The sequence below is a fragment of the Acomys minous genome (assembly GCF_964271855.1).
Source record: "Acomys minous genome assembly, chromosome: 9".
Classification (NCBI taxonomy): domain Eukaryota; kingdom Metazoa; phylum Chordata; class Mammalia; order Rodentia; family Muridae; genus Acomys; species Acomys minous.
In genome coordinates, this window is record NC_140490.1 from 112,917,490 (window position 1) to 112,931,681 (window position 14,192).

General features: G+C 38.4%; 1 long non-coding RNA gene across 1 annotated transcript; it reads right to left on the reverse strand.

Annotated features, from left to right (window-relative positions):
• Nucleotides 1-4,720: 4,720 nt before the first annotated feature.
• On the reverse strand, nt 4,721-12,901 carry LOC311604536. Its single transcript, XR_014781550.1, has 3 exons — nt 12,821-12,901; nt 7,279-7,342; nt 4,721-5,182 (listed from the first exon to the last, which is right to left on the reverse strand). It is a non-coding gene; the product is annotated as an uncharacterized lncRNA (long non-coding RNA).
• Nucleotides 12,902-14,192: the final 1,291 nt, after the last annotated feature.

The window sequence follows — 14,192 nt, forward strand, 5'->3', positions numbered from 1 at the left end:
AAGATGAAATTTATGTATGTATGTGAGTGCTTGCCAGTTCCTTCTGGCAATACACAAACTATGATTTTTAGTATATTCTCACATATATGTTTAGTGGTTTGTTATACAGAAACATAATGTACTATATATCAGCCGAACCTTCAGGAATGACTAGATGGCTCACAGTAAGACATGGACTAAGGATCCGAGGAAATAACTGCTTTGGGCTGAACCTGCACAGCACTGTTGGGCCTTGTCTGGCACCGATATCTCTGTACATTTTAAAATAAATTCTGCCTTAGATAGATAACTCAAGCTTAGGGAATTTCAATGACTTCTTCAGAGTCAACAAGCTAGCAAAAAACAAGGCTCATTCTCAAATGTGAATCATCTGATTCCACTTGAATCCTGCCTTGCCCCTTAAATACACACTCTGATCTAAGAGGAGAGTCAAGATGCCTCAGGAACTTGGAAATCTACCAAAATGGAAGGTGAGGTTGTTTTTTTTTTAGACAAAGCAAGCTCCTTTGTGCTCCATCTACTTCTTGAGTCGCTTTAGAAAATTAGGAGCCGCCCGTCTGCAGAAACAATTTGCATTTCTCCTTCAGACTTAGGATTTATGTCCTCCAGGAATTCAAATCAATATGGTGAACACATGAGTCATCTTTTTTCTGTCTTAGTCACTTGCACCTGTCACTTCCGAAGCAGTTGCCTCATTCCCTTCTTATGTTACATACTATTTGGTGCAAACGCTGCTTTAAATAAATTTAGGCATTTTAAAAATACATTAGTGAAATCTGCAAGAGTCCATCTACTAGATCCTCTACTAGTTTAATCTACATGTAAATGGTCAGAAGGAACAAAGTGAACACAAGATTAGAATGTAAAGGGAATTTTCTGTGAGTGCGTGCTTACCTGTCCTCTTTCTCCGTCTTTCCCCCCCCAACATATGCATGTGTGTATATGTGTTCTTGTGTGTGGTTGCACATGTGCATTTGTGTGCCCATGTGGAGGCCTAATGTTGACACTGGTTTCCTTCCTTGATCACGCTCTACTTTTACACTGAGGAAAAGTTTCCCACTGGGCTCAGACCCCCTTTTAAGAGTAGCCTCAATAGCCTGAAGCTCACTCACAGCCATCCTCCTGCATCTGCTTCTCAAGTCTTGGGATGGCAAGTGTAAGTTGACATGCCTGATATGCATTTTTTATGCATTTTAAAAAGTCAATCACTCCCAGAATTTTCTAATCAACTACATTTAAAGTTTTTTTTTTAAATGTGATTTTGCTGTAGAAGTTTAGGACCCAGACACTTCATGGCAAAGACATATGAAACAGACTTAATTGATAGATTCCAAATAAATGGTAAAGTCAAAATAAAAGATATTCATATAGAAACGATATGAGATAAAGTGTAGTCAAAATGTATATAATTTTAAATAGCTGAGTAGTATTCCATTGTGTAAATGTACAACAGTTTATCCATTTTCAGTTGACAGACATCTAGTTTTTTTCCATATTCTGGCTATTATGAATAAAGCTGCTATGAACGTAGTTGAGCAAATGTCCTTGTTGTATGGTGGATCATCTTTTTGGTATATGCCCAGGAGTGGTGTAGCTGGGTCTTGAGGTAGAGCTATTCCCAATTTTCTGAGAAAGCTCCAGATTGATTTTCAAAGTTGTTGTAGAAGTTTACACTCCCACCATCAGTGGAGGAGTGTTCCGCTTTCTCCACATTCTAGCCGGCATGTGCTATGTGCTATGCTCACAGACAGAAGCCTAGCATAGATTTCCTCTGAGAAGCTCCACCCAGCAGTGGTTAGAAATAGATGCTGAGACTCACAGCCAAACATTGGGCAAAGCCTAGGGAGTCTTGTGGAAAAGTTGGGAAAAGGATAGAAGGACCTGGTGATGACAAGAACTCCACCAGAGGACCAACAGAGCCAACTAACCAGGGCCCAGAGGGACTTCTGGAGACTGATTCACAAACCAAGGACCATGCATAGACTGAACCTAGGATCCCTACACAGATGTAGCCATGGGCAGCTCAGGCTTCATGTGGGTTCCTAGTAAGGTGAGCTGGGGATGTCTCAGACATGGATTTTGTTGCCTACTGTTTAATTACTTCCCCCTGGCAGGGCTATCTTGCCAGGCTACAGTGGGCAAGGATGAGCCACTTGATGGGCCGGGTTGGGTTGGTGTGGGGGGGCCTCTTCTTTTCTAAGAATAGGAGATGGAGATGGGGGAAGAGGGAGGGAGGGTGGGACCAGGAGGAGATGAGGGAGGGGGCTACAGTGGGATGCAAGTGAATTAATTATTAATTTAAAAAGAAAATGATATATATTTTATTATAAATTAAAACTCTGTGTATGTGTGTGATCTAGCCGTGGTGTGTGTGTGTGTGTGTGTGCTAGCATGTGTGTATGTGTGTATGAAATGCATGTTTGGTGCGTGCATATGAGAGTTTACCTGTGGAGGCCAAAGGAAGATGCCAGGTGTCTTCCTTGATTGCCCTCTGCCTCATTGCCTTGAGGCAGGTTTCTCACTAAAGGAAAACAAGATCACTGTTTTAGCAAGGCTGCCTGTTCAGCCCACTCTTGAGATCTGTCACTCTTGCCTCTTGCAATGCTGGGCTCACAGGCACAGCCATCCATTCCTGGTCTTTTAGGTAGGTGCTATCACTAGAAATTCAGGTCCTTAAACTTGCGTAGCAAGTCCTCTTATTACCAATGTATCTCTCCAGCCCTAAATTAATGCATATAAAACACTGCTGGGACTTTTTAAAAAGGTTTAGACAAATAATATTCATTATACCAAGTTTAAGTGCATTACTTTATTATGTAAAAATAATGTGATAGCTATTTTGAAAATACTCATCTTCAATATTTTAAAAACAAAATTTAAAGAGTAATGGAGGCCTTTTTCTTGCCGCTTTTAATATTTGAACTAAGAAACTGTGGTACATTTACACTATGGAATACTACTCAGCTAGTAAAAACAAGGAATTCCCAAAATTTGTGGACAAATGGATTGATTTAGAAATTATCATGAGTGAGTTCACCCAGAAGCAAAAAGAGACAAACGGTATATACTCACTTATATCAAAACACTAGTCCAAGGGATACGTCCCATGAAAAACTTTACTTACCAAGAAAGTGGGTCAGAGGAGAGGACACCCTAGTGAGACTTTAGGCAAGAGTAGCATGGAAAAATGGGGAAATAGTAGGACCCACAGTGTCCTGGAAACCTACAAGAAGAACTTTATGACAGGCAGATCTGGGTCCTGGGGTCCTCCTCAAACTAAGGCACCAGCCAAGGAGAATGTAGGCAGTAAACTTTGAACCCCTACCAAGACCTAGTCGACACAGGATATTCTCCACCGTTGAGTGGAGAGTGAGATCTGACTTTCACACGAACTCTGGTGCCCCTTTTCTGACCATGCCCCCTGGATGGGGAGGCCTGGCGGCACTCAGAGGAAGGATAGCAAGTTACCAAGAAGAGACTTGATATTCTAAGAGCATATATAGGAGGAGGATGTTTCCCTCAATCACAGACATAGGGGAGGGGAGAAGGGGGGAAGTGGGAGGGAGGGAAGAATGGGAGGAAACAGGTGAAGGGCTGACAATCGAGATGTAATATGAATAAATTAATAAAAAAATGTAAGGAAAAAAAGAGTAATGGAGATAATTTTTTAAGTGTTGCTAAGAAAATTTCTGTTTCCTATTGAGAGAAGTGGAATAGGAAGTCAACAGGAATCATGGTGGACTTTTTTGTCATCTGCCAGTGGCTTTCAAACTTCTCTTGGTCAACATTTGGTAGCAACTATGGTTTTAGTGTCTTTTTCTTAATGATCACCTTTTAGGTTAAAACTTCAGGAAGCCTATTTTTTAAAAGTCAGTGTGGAGCAACCATGAAGTGCAGATGACACAACCAGCTTCACCCGAATTGTGCATCAGAACCATCAACTGTCTTCCTACTTGTAGACAGAAACAATGTTTTGAATGCAATCAAGAAGCTGTAATACTATGCACATTGATTTCATCTGGGGATGATGCCAGACTGAACATCTGCACTAATAAAAGATGAAAAGGGCAGTTGGTAAATGAAATGATACCTATAAATCTCAATGATGGGGAGTAGGAAGGGCTATTTCTGAGGAACTGAAAAAAAAAGGCAGAACGGACTTACATTATAATCGTAGATTTAAGGGACTGTGCAATAAAACTAGCTGCCTAGGGATTTTTACTGAATCATTTTGTCTTCAACTAGTAGTGGTTTTGTGTTGAAACTCTTGGTACGGGAAAAAGTACGGTTGGAATAGAAAATGAAGGATTGGGGGCCAAGGTTCTTCAGCGATATAGTCTTACCATCACATTCGGGAGGATAACCCCTAGCAATGTCAATGCTTTGTAGTGTATTATTACATTTGTTGTTAGGAGCCTTGGATGAGAGTTGTGACCCAGCCAGATCATGATAGTGTTATGATCTTTGTAAGCCATGACACTTTTCTTCTCTGCTTTCCTGCCCTTCAGGAAACTTAGTCTCTGATATGTCATTTTCATGTGGGACATTTCTGTTAAGGTGAAAGTGCTCAAGGCTATATACTAAGCAAGTATAAAATGGCACAAGATCTAAAGAACTTTATTTTACTTGATACTAATATTTATTAAAATTTAGCTTTTGGATACCTACTAGGCAGTATCATATAAATAAAAATCTATCATGTATTTATCTTTATCAGCTATCACTTATCTATCTATCTATCTAATCATTTTTTTAATCATTTAACTATTAATCTATATTCTCAAGTAACTTGATGTCTGGAAGAGGAAAGTCACACTATGGCAGAAAATTGTCAAAACACTGTATAATTCTTAGAGAAATTTGTTCATTGAGTTAGCTTGGGGTTGGGGCAGAAAAGTATTAATTGTTACCACTAAAGATGTATCTCTGAAAGTGATTGGTTAGTCTCATAGCGTTGGCACCATTATTGCACCAGCGTTCATTTCTTGCCAAGCCAGTCATTAATTTTGGATAATGGAGTTCATATCTGGGTATAAGATGATTGTTTTCTTCCTCCAGCAGTTTGTGCAGCAACTTCCAGCACCATGAAATAGACCCAGTACAGATGAAGCTTCCAGCTTCCTACCAGCTTGAACCCTCTGTGTTCTTCGATTAATGTATGTAGGTCCTTCAGCAACATTGTCTGCAAGATAACCAACAGCAATGGCAATACGTTTTAATTTTGAGAGGGGACATCTATGGAAACTCAATGATCAGTAACTCCAAAATCAGCAACTCATTTCTGGTACTGCATTAAAAAAAAAATATTTAGCCTCTGTTGTGTCCTAGGGGCATTGATGCCCTGGGGTAGCGTTATAAGATAACTCCACTTCTCCATCTCTGTCTCTCTGTCTCTCTCTCTCCCTTTCCCTTTCTCTCTGTGAATGAAGATCCTCTACTAATAGTTTTCCATTTCTTTTTCAAAATGTCTTAAGTGTTATTTAATCCTTCTCATACTCTTCCTCTACTCCACTCTCTCCTCTGCCTTTCTTAACCCTTCTTTTTCCATTTTCTCTCTTTAACTCTGCAGATTTGTTCTATCTTTCTTCTCCTGAAAATCCCTCCCTCACCTTCCATTAGCAATTTCATAAAAATAAATAGGCTTGACCCAATCTTCAAACCATTTTAAAAAGCCAAGATACTTTTGCTTTTCTTTTTCAAACACAGTCTCACTAATAGCCTAGGTTGGATTTGAACTCCCTATGTTGTCTACATGGCTCTGAACTCAGTATCTTCCTGATAAGCTCCCTCTTCCCATGTTGTAATTATAGGTGAGTGGTACCAAATATGACATAAAAGTCAAGGTTTTATTTTCTTCACCAAGACAATCATGTACATTTATTAAGACTGATATAATTATTATTCATTTGACTTTTCTGGTCAAGAGCCAAAACATAAAAATACTTTAAAATATATTTGCATACTTTAAAGAAGTATTCAATAGAGTGTGAGACAATTGAAATTCTCTCTCTCTCTCTCTCTCTCTCTCTCTCTCTCTCTCTCTCTCTCTCTCACACACACACACACACACACACACACACACACACGACAAAGATGTATATGTTTTGCACAGTATAATAAGAAAAATAGAGCAACAAAGAATTTCTGTACCTCTGGGATGTTTTGTTTTCAACTTTTATGGCCAATTCTTAATGCTCTAAGAATGAGAAGCAAGATCATTCTGATTATTTAGGGGGAATAAATTTTAATCAGTCTTACTTATAAATTCTATAGATAGGTCAAATTTCAATCTGTTATGATTAACTATTATTTATTTTTAAATAACAGACAAAGTCTAGATGTTTTCTATATTTTGACCTGTTACTCCTTCATTTTAAGTAGCTGAAAATTAAAATAGTATTTAGAAGTTCTACAGAAAAAAAAACCTCAATACACATTTTTTCTTGTATTTGTGCCTGAGGTGAATGTGGGGATTTTAATTCTAGTGCTGTGAAAAAGTAAGGAGCATTGACTTCTGAATCTAACCTTAAAAAATTTACAATACCCAGTGGAACACACATGATTAATTCAGCACTGACCCAGACACTGGCATATGTTTCTGTTCTGCCCATGGGTGAGGTGGGGTTTATTAAATCCATCATGTGATGACATAGGCTGCTTCCTGTGACCTCAGAGTGATACGTGGCTGTTTATTGTTCTGCCAGGATGACAGGAACCCACAATTCTCCTTTCTGGAAGTGTTTCCTTTGGTGATTTTATTTATCCATTAGTTCTCAGAAGGCTGTTTTCCTTATATTATTCTTTTTTTTTTTTCATAGTGAGCCAAAGAGGATCCAACATATAGTTCAAGCACATCATTTTCAGCGATAAAAGGAAAATCAGGGTGTCAATTCAAGCTGATTTCACTTCACATGCCATAAAATATTGATATAAAGAGGAAATCCTAATATACGAACAAAAATATTTCAGGTGAAAGTACTCAAGGCAAGAATAAAGTGGCACAAGATCTAAAGAACTTTACTTGACATCTTAACATTTATTTATTCATTCAGTCCCAATTAGATGCCCACATAGCACTTGTAATTCTCCACAAGTGACTAACTTCTCCAAATGCTGGGCAAAGTTCTTGAACTGAGCTCATAAAAGTCACTACTTTTATGTTGGCCTTTCCAGCGGGCTTTTTACCACTTATGAGCTAGAGCAAGAGACAAGACGAGAAATGAGAAACTGGATTTGTGTTGTACTTTGTCCCACAGCTGTGAATGTGTCTTAGCTTACCTGGTAACTTATTCTGTTCCTTCCTACGGTCACTGGAATCTGTCATTTCCTTTTTGTATAGGATCTGTAGGCATAAGAGTATTGTGTGGCTTAAATTCTGGTTTCCTGTATAAATGTTGTGTAAACTCTGCTCCCCAATTGTCCCCCTGATATGTCAATAAAACAGATTACAACCAATCAATGAGTAGGAGAGAATATAGGGCTGGACTTCCTGCCAGCCAAAGGAGGAGGAGTCAGGGGGAGAAGCCAGAGGAGTGGGCCACCAGGAGAGGTCGAAGGAAGAGGAGGAAGGAGCTGGAGCCAAGGAAAACTACAAAAGTGCAAGTACAGCTGGGATGTTTGCTGGGAGTAAGACAAAATAGCATAGTGAGTTAAGAACAGACAAATTGTATTTCGAAGCCTTGTATTATAAGAGTCTCAATTATTTGTGTGATAGTCAGGTTAAGGAATAAGCTAAAAAAAACAAACTCTATTTTATAAGAACAATTTCAACAAGGATCAAAAAAATTTTTTTAAATTTTGATGCTGTCTTTAAATCTATAATATTAACACTGCTCATGTACGTATGAATTACAGCTAAAGTTATGACAGCACTGAAAAGACATTTCTCGTAAAAGTGTAATTGTAGGAGGGCTGAGTCTAGGGCCTGATAAGACTCATTTTAATATACAAGTCACAGTTGGTTCTAATAGTGTGATGGACATCAGAGTGGATGAGCCCTGAGACTCTAAGGATGGACTGGAGAAAGTTTCTGCCCCTTGCTGACCTCTGCCCTGGAAATGCCTGTCATGTGATGAAGGTCTTTGCTATTTGCATTGCTCTGTTGGCTGTGGCATTTTAATTTTGGGATATGAGCGCTCCCCTGGCTTTGCCACAAAGCAGAGCAAACTGTAGTCATTACAGAGCTATTCAGACTCAAGTCTGAATTACTACTTTCATTTGTTTTCTCTGGAGCCTGTAAAATTTAACTGTGCTTTACCACAGTGGAACAGCAACAGGACACACTAACCTGGGTCTTAAGTTTCCAGCTCCCTTAGGCAACATGTTCAGCGCAATGAAGTCTAAGAAGAGTAATCCCCTGTGCACCTAGCTGGCAATTTAGTAAACTTTGAGTCCCTTTACCCTTGAAACTGGCCTCGTATTGAAAGAGCATCTACAGATCCACACACTGAGAAAGATATTCCTAGAAATGTTTCAAAGACCAAATCACATCTTCAGCAAATACTTAACACCTGTAGTTGTACCACATGCTATGTCTGGGGATGCAGAGGTAGACAAGATGAAGTCTGGGAGCTCATGCATTGACACGATGTGTAATATTTGCTAAAGGGTCCAGATTACATCAGTTAGCACCATGGCTAATAATAATTGAACCTTTAATTTTATAATTTTATTTGCATATTTCCATAACTAATATCAGTGCCATGGTGTGTATAAGCATAATTTTCTCAATTGTATGCATGTGTGTGTTCATGTTGGTATGTACACATATGTGTGCTATATTACGCACATGTGTATGTGCATGTGTGTACGTATGTGTTTGTGAGTATGTATATGTTTGTGAGTGTGTGTGTGTGTGTGTGTGTGTGTGTGTGTGTGTGTGTAGGCGTTAGGTGATTTCCTCAATTGTTACCACCTTATTTTTTGAGACTAGATCTCTCACGGAACTGAAGGCTCACTAATTCAACTAGTCTGTTTGTTCAACAAGCAGCAATGTTCTCTGTCTCCGCATCCTTAGAACTAGAATTATAGATGAACACTGCTGTGCCTGCTCTTTCACATGGATATTGGGGATACCAGTTCAGGTCCCCATGTTTGGCTGATACACAGCCAATAGAACCATGTCCCTAGACCCAGTGTTCTCAATTATTTTGAAAAGTAATCTGGTTTGTTTATTTCCTAGTTGATTTGCAGCTGATACTATTAATTAACCAGGTTCTATCAAATATGCACGTTTAGTAGGGAAATAGTTCATTTGATTACTCCCATTATTCAGTTCCTACAATTTTGCATTTGCTATTAGCTGCTTGACGTTATCTTCCACAGATTATTACCACAATAATTGCAGCCTATTATTGAAGATTATCATTATTTTAAATTTTAATTATTGTTATCATGAGGCATTTTGGGAAGTATGTTGAGGAGAAAGCTTTAGTAAATATACTTATTTTAAAACATCCAAATATCCTACCATTATAGATAGGTAAGAATATTATATTTTGTAGATATTCACTTAAGTATGTATTTTATAAGCTACATGTATCTTTTAGATACTGATTATGTATGTTTAAAAACATATAATATCAATTAATTTCAAGATGTGGGCATGTTGCCCATCTGTGAAGTAAAGTGACCCAAATGAAGTTAGGAGTGTATTATCAGTCTACCCTTTGTGATAGATGATGTTTGCCACATCATATTTCAATGGAGACTCAGAATGATGCATGCTTTAAACATTCAAAATCTTTATGCTGTTTTTGTCACAAGATTTAAGGATTGTTTGTAATTGGATTTAGAGGGAGAAGAGAAAGAGAGGGAGGAGGAGAGAGAGAATGAATGTGTATGATCAGAATCCATATATTTTGTCCACTGGAATAAAACTATGCTCTTATTTATCATAAAAATCACTGCAATTGACTGATACTGTCTAAAATCTGTTGAGGTTTCACACATGGACACCTTTGCAAGCAATTGGGACATTTCATTAATCATTAATATACAAATAAGAATGGTCTCATCATTTTTAATTCCTAGGCTATAATTTAATCTCATACATATATAACATATATTAATGAAAGTTGCCCTATTTGAAATTAATATATTTTCTTGCTTAGAGATTTACAAAATTGATTTTGGAATTGACAACATATTTTTTTCTATATAAAATGGCCTCTAAAATACTTTAAAATTATACTTCAAATACTTATTCACTTCATCCCTGACTTCTTTCTTTTTTCTCTTTTTAAATAACAGCCATTTACTAATATAAATTATACTAGTTTTATTTATTATTTTGACGAAGTTAATTGTCTATTACATTTGAAGAACTGTGCATACAACTTGACTTGGGTTAGATTGCTGGTGCACATAATCTCAGCACTTGAGAAACAGGAAGATTACCATGAGTTCCAGGTCAGTTGGGGATGCAGAGTAAGGCCCCCCATCTCTCTTATTTTCCTCATGTACATACTCACACATGTATGAATGTGTGTGCCTTTTATGTCATAGAATTATTTATTATTCTGGTAGGTTTGTGCAACGCAGTGAGACCTCTCCTTTTATCATGCAATAAGTAATCACTGATAAAGACTGTGCTGTGGGTAGCAGAGCATACAAGGTGCCATATTTGTATATTATGAGCCATAGAATGCAAGGCAAGTACATTGGCAAGCACACAGGCTTAAATCACGTATCTTGAGGCTTTTTGTAAATCTGTATGTCTTAATTCCTTTTCTGGGTATTCAAAAAATATGTCTAATGGCATCCAGGAAGTCAATTTTTTTTCCTTTAGAAAATGAAAATCTAATGAGTCTGCAAAAAAAAAAATCTATCTTCAGTTTCCACTGAAGATAGAATTTTGTAGCAAACACAAGAACGGTAAATGTTTTGACCTTTAACTAAATTTTAAGCAAGAAATGTCTTTAAAAATTAACACATAATTTTTTAAAAATTGTATTCCTCTCTCATACAATGCATCTCAAATGCAGTTTCTCTTCTCTTTTCTCCTTCTGGCAATCCCTCCTCCAACACACACACCTCTCCTCTCTTGTGGATCCACTACTTCTCTGTTTCCATTCAGAAAAAAGCAGGCCTCCCAGTGATGTCACACAAACATCGCATAACAAGATGCAATAAGACTATACACGGTCAAGACTGGACAAGGCAACCCAGTGGGAGGAAAGGGTTCCAAGAGCAGACAGAAGAGTCAGAGACATCACCACTCCTGTTGTTAGGAGTCCCACAAACCTCCCCCCCCCCCCCCGCAGCAAAACAATCATAGCATGTATACAGAGGACCTAGTGGAGGCCCACACAAGCTCCTTGATTGTCTCTTCATTCTCTGTGAGGCCCTATGAGGTCTACTTAGTTGATTCCATAGGTGGTGTTCTCCGTGTGTCCTTGACCCCTCTGGCTCCTGAAATCCTTCCTCCCCTCTTCCTTGAGGTTCCCCAAGCCGTGCCTAACGTTTTGATGTGGGTCTCTGCATATGCTCCCATCAGTTGTTGGAAGATGCCTCTCTGATGATGATTGGCCTAGGCACTGATCTAATGAGTATAACAGAATATTATTAGGAATAATTTCATTGACTTCTTTTTTTGTCGGTTGTGTTCCAATTCCTGGCCATCTAGGTAGTGTCAAAATGGGCTCCCTCTCAAGGCTTGGCACTCAAGTTGGACCATCCAGTGGTTGGCCACTTCCACAGGTTCTGACCCACTGATGACCCAGCAAATTTTGCAGGCAGAACAGCAACCACTGGAAGCCTTGACTGGTTTCAGAAGATGGCCTGTTCAGGGTGCATATTTTCTATTGCCAGGAGTATTTCCTGGGGTCACCCTCATAGGTTCCAGGAAGTTTCATTTTAACACTTAATTCCTTTACATAGAGACCATTTTCTCTGTAGAGTTACTTCAGACAGATGACTTCCTTTTATGTGTTTGATCATGCAGCTCAACCAGGGATTGACTCACCCAGCTTTTTGCTTTTCTGAAAATTTCATTTCACTTTCGTTTTCTTAAGAATATTATTGCTACATATAAAATTCTAATTTGATGTATCCTCCCAGTATTAAAAAAAACTTGTTTCTGAAGTCAATAGAATTAAATCACTGTTCAGCAAATGTAAACTTTTTGGCCATTATTATTTTATAAGTATTTCTCTTCCTAGCTTTAATACAGGGAGTTCAGGCCGTCCAGATCTGCATGCCACAGAGCTTCTGATCATTTTTCTATAAAATCTATTTATATTTGGATGTTCTTGTTTTATTTTTACAGGGTCTAATCTTATATTAAATCTATCTACATATTTTATTTAATTATTTTTATTTTTTATTAAAATAGATTTTCATACAATTTATTCTGTTTAAGTTGCCTCTTTTCCAAGTCCTCCCATATCCTCCTCACCCAAGTCCACATTTTTTTCTTGATCTCTCATTAGAAAACAAACATTTAAAATATTATAGTCACAACAAAAATAAAATAAGATAAAATAAAAACATAAAATAGGACAAAGCAAATGAATAGAAAAACAAAGAGCCAATGAAGAAGCACAGATACACACACATTGGTATGCACAGAAATCCCATAAAACACAAAATTGAAAACCATAACATATAAGCAAGAGACCTGTAGGGTAAGAAAAAAAAAGCCTAGATAAAGTATTTTAAGACCATCCCCCCAAACGCAACAATAACTCCATCCCAAAATACTCTTGAGCTCATTTTTGTTGGTCATCTACTACTTGACATGGGTCCTGCCTTAAGAGTGGTTCCTATACTCAGTGAGACTCCATTGCAGAAAACTAATTTTCTGTTTGCCAGTGGTTACCAGCTGGAGATAGCTTCTCGATTAAGGATACGGGCGTGTGTTCACATCCCTTTCCAGCACCAGGAGTCCATCTGGCCCAGACCTGCGCAGGCCCTATGCATACTGCAACAGTCATTGTGAGTTCATATGTGCATCAGTCCTGCTATGTTTTGAGCTTTGTTTCCTTGGTTACCTCCATTCTTTCTGACTCTTACAGTCTTTCCTTCTCCTCTTCCACAGGATTCCCTGAGTAGTGAAGGGAGGAAATTGATGAAGACACTCCATTTAGAAATGAGTGTTCCAGGGCCTCTCATTCTCTGTATGTTGTCTGGCTGTATGTCTCTGTATAATTCCTGTAAACTGCAGGAGGAAGCTCCTCTGATGATGATGAGGAAGGCACTGATAGCAGTGTGTTATTAGGAGTCATTTTGCTATTCTGTTCCTTTAGCAGAATGGGTTCCTGGCCTAGCGAGTCTTAGGATTTTGGCCACCTGATCCTGCATCTTTAAAAGTTAACTGTGTTTTTTTTCACCTCTAGAAGTTCTATTTGTTTTTGAAATACCTTTCAGTTTTCTTCCCTTTGTATTTATATTTCTCTTTAGAGTCTCAAGTGCAGCTGTTAGAAGTCCTTTTCTGGTAATTTAGTTGTATTTGTCACCTAATGTTGATTATATTGGTTGATTATTCTCCTGATAAATACTCACATTTTCCTGCTTTCAGGCATCTTTGGAAAGGTGTTAATGACGTTGTAAAGATTAAGTCATTTTAATCTAAATATTTTCTCTTGAATATTGTGAGGACTTTAAGCTTTGTTGAGGATGGAGAAGCCGCAGCTCTTAGGGATTTTCCTAAGTCATGCTTTCCCTGGGGTTCTGCTGAATGACTGTGTACTCAGTGGGGTGTCCCACCCTGGGTACCTGGACATCAGACATCTTGCAGCTCTCTGAGAATCTGGGAAGTTGTTCAGTTCATAATCCCAGGATGCTTATCTGTTGGCCTTTGAAGGAGCTTTCCTTGGGCATGCACACATGAGTGTTCAACAAAAGACTCGTGGTATTTCCTACTGAAATTGCAGGACCTCTTCCATACATGCCTTTCTTCTCCACTGTTCTACAGTGCATGAGAAAAAGACACACACTACTTTTCCTCTTCCTTCAAAAATAACTAATGCAACTCTGCTCTGCCTTTATTCCTTTTGCCTACTGAATGTCACCTAACTCCCTGCCCTGCCCCCCCCCCACCCTTTCCTCAGGGACTGGTGCCCTGAGTTGTGTATCTGTCATATTTTTAAAGAGCTGTTTCACACATTTTGTCAGTTTACTGGTTGTCACTAGAAAAAAAAAACCCACAGATTTCTTATCGTGGTCTGAAGTACAGGACCGTTATTTTCTTT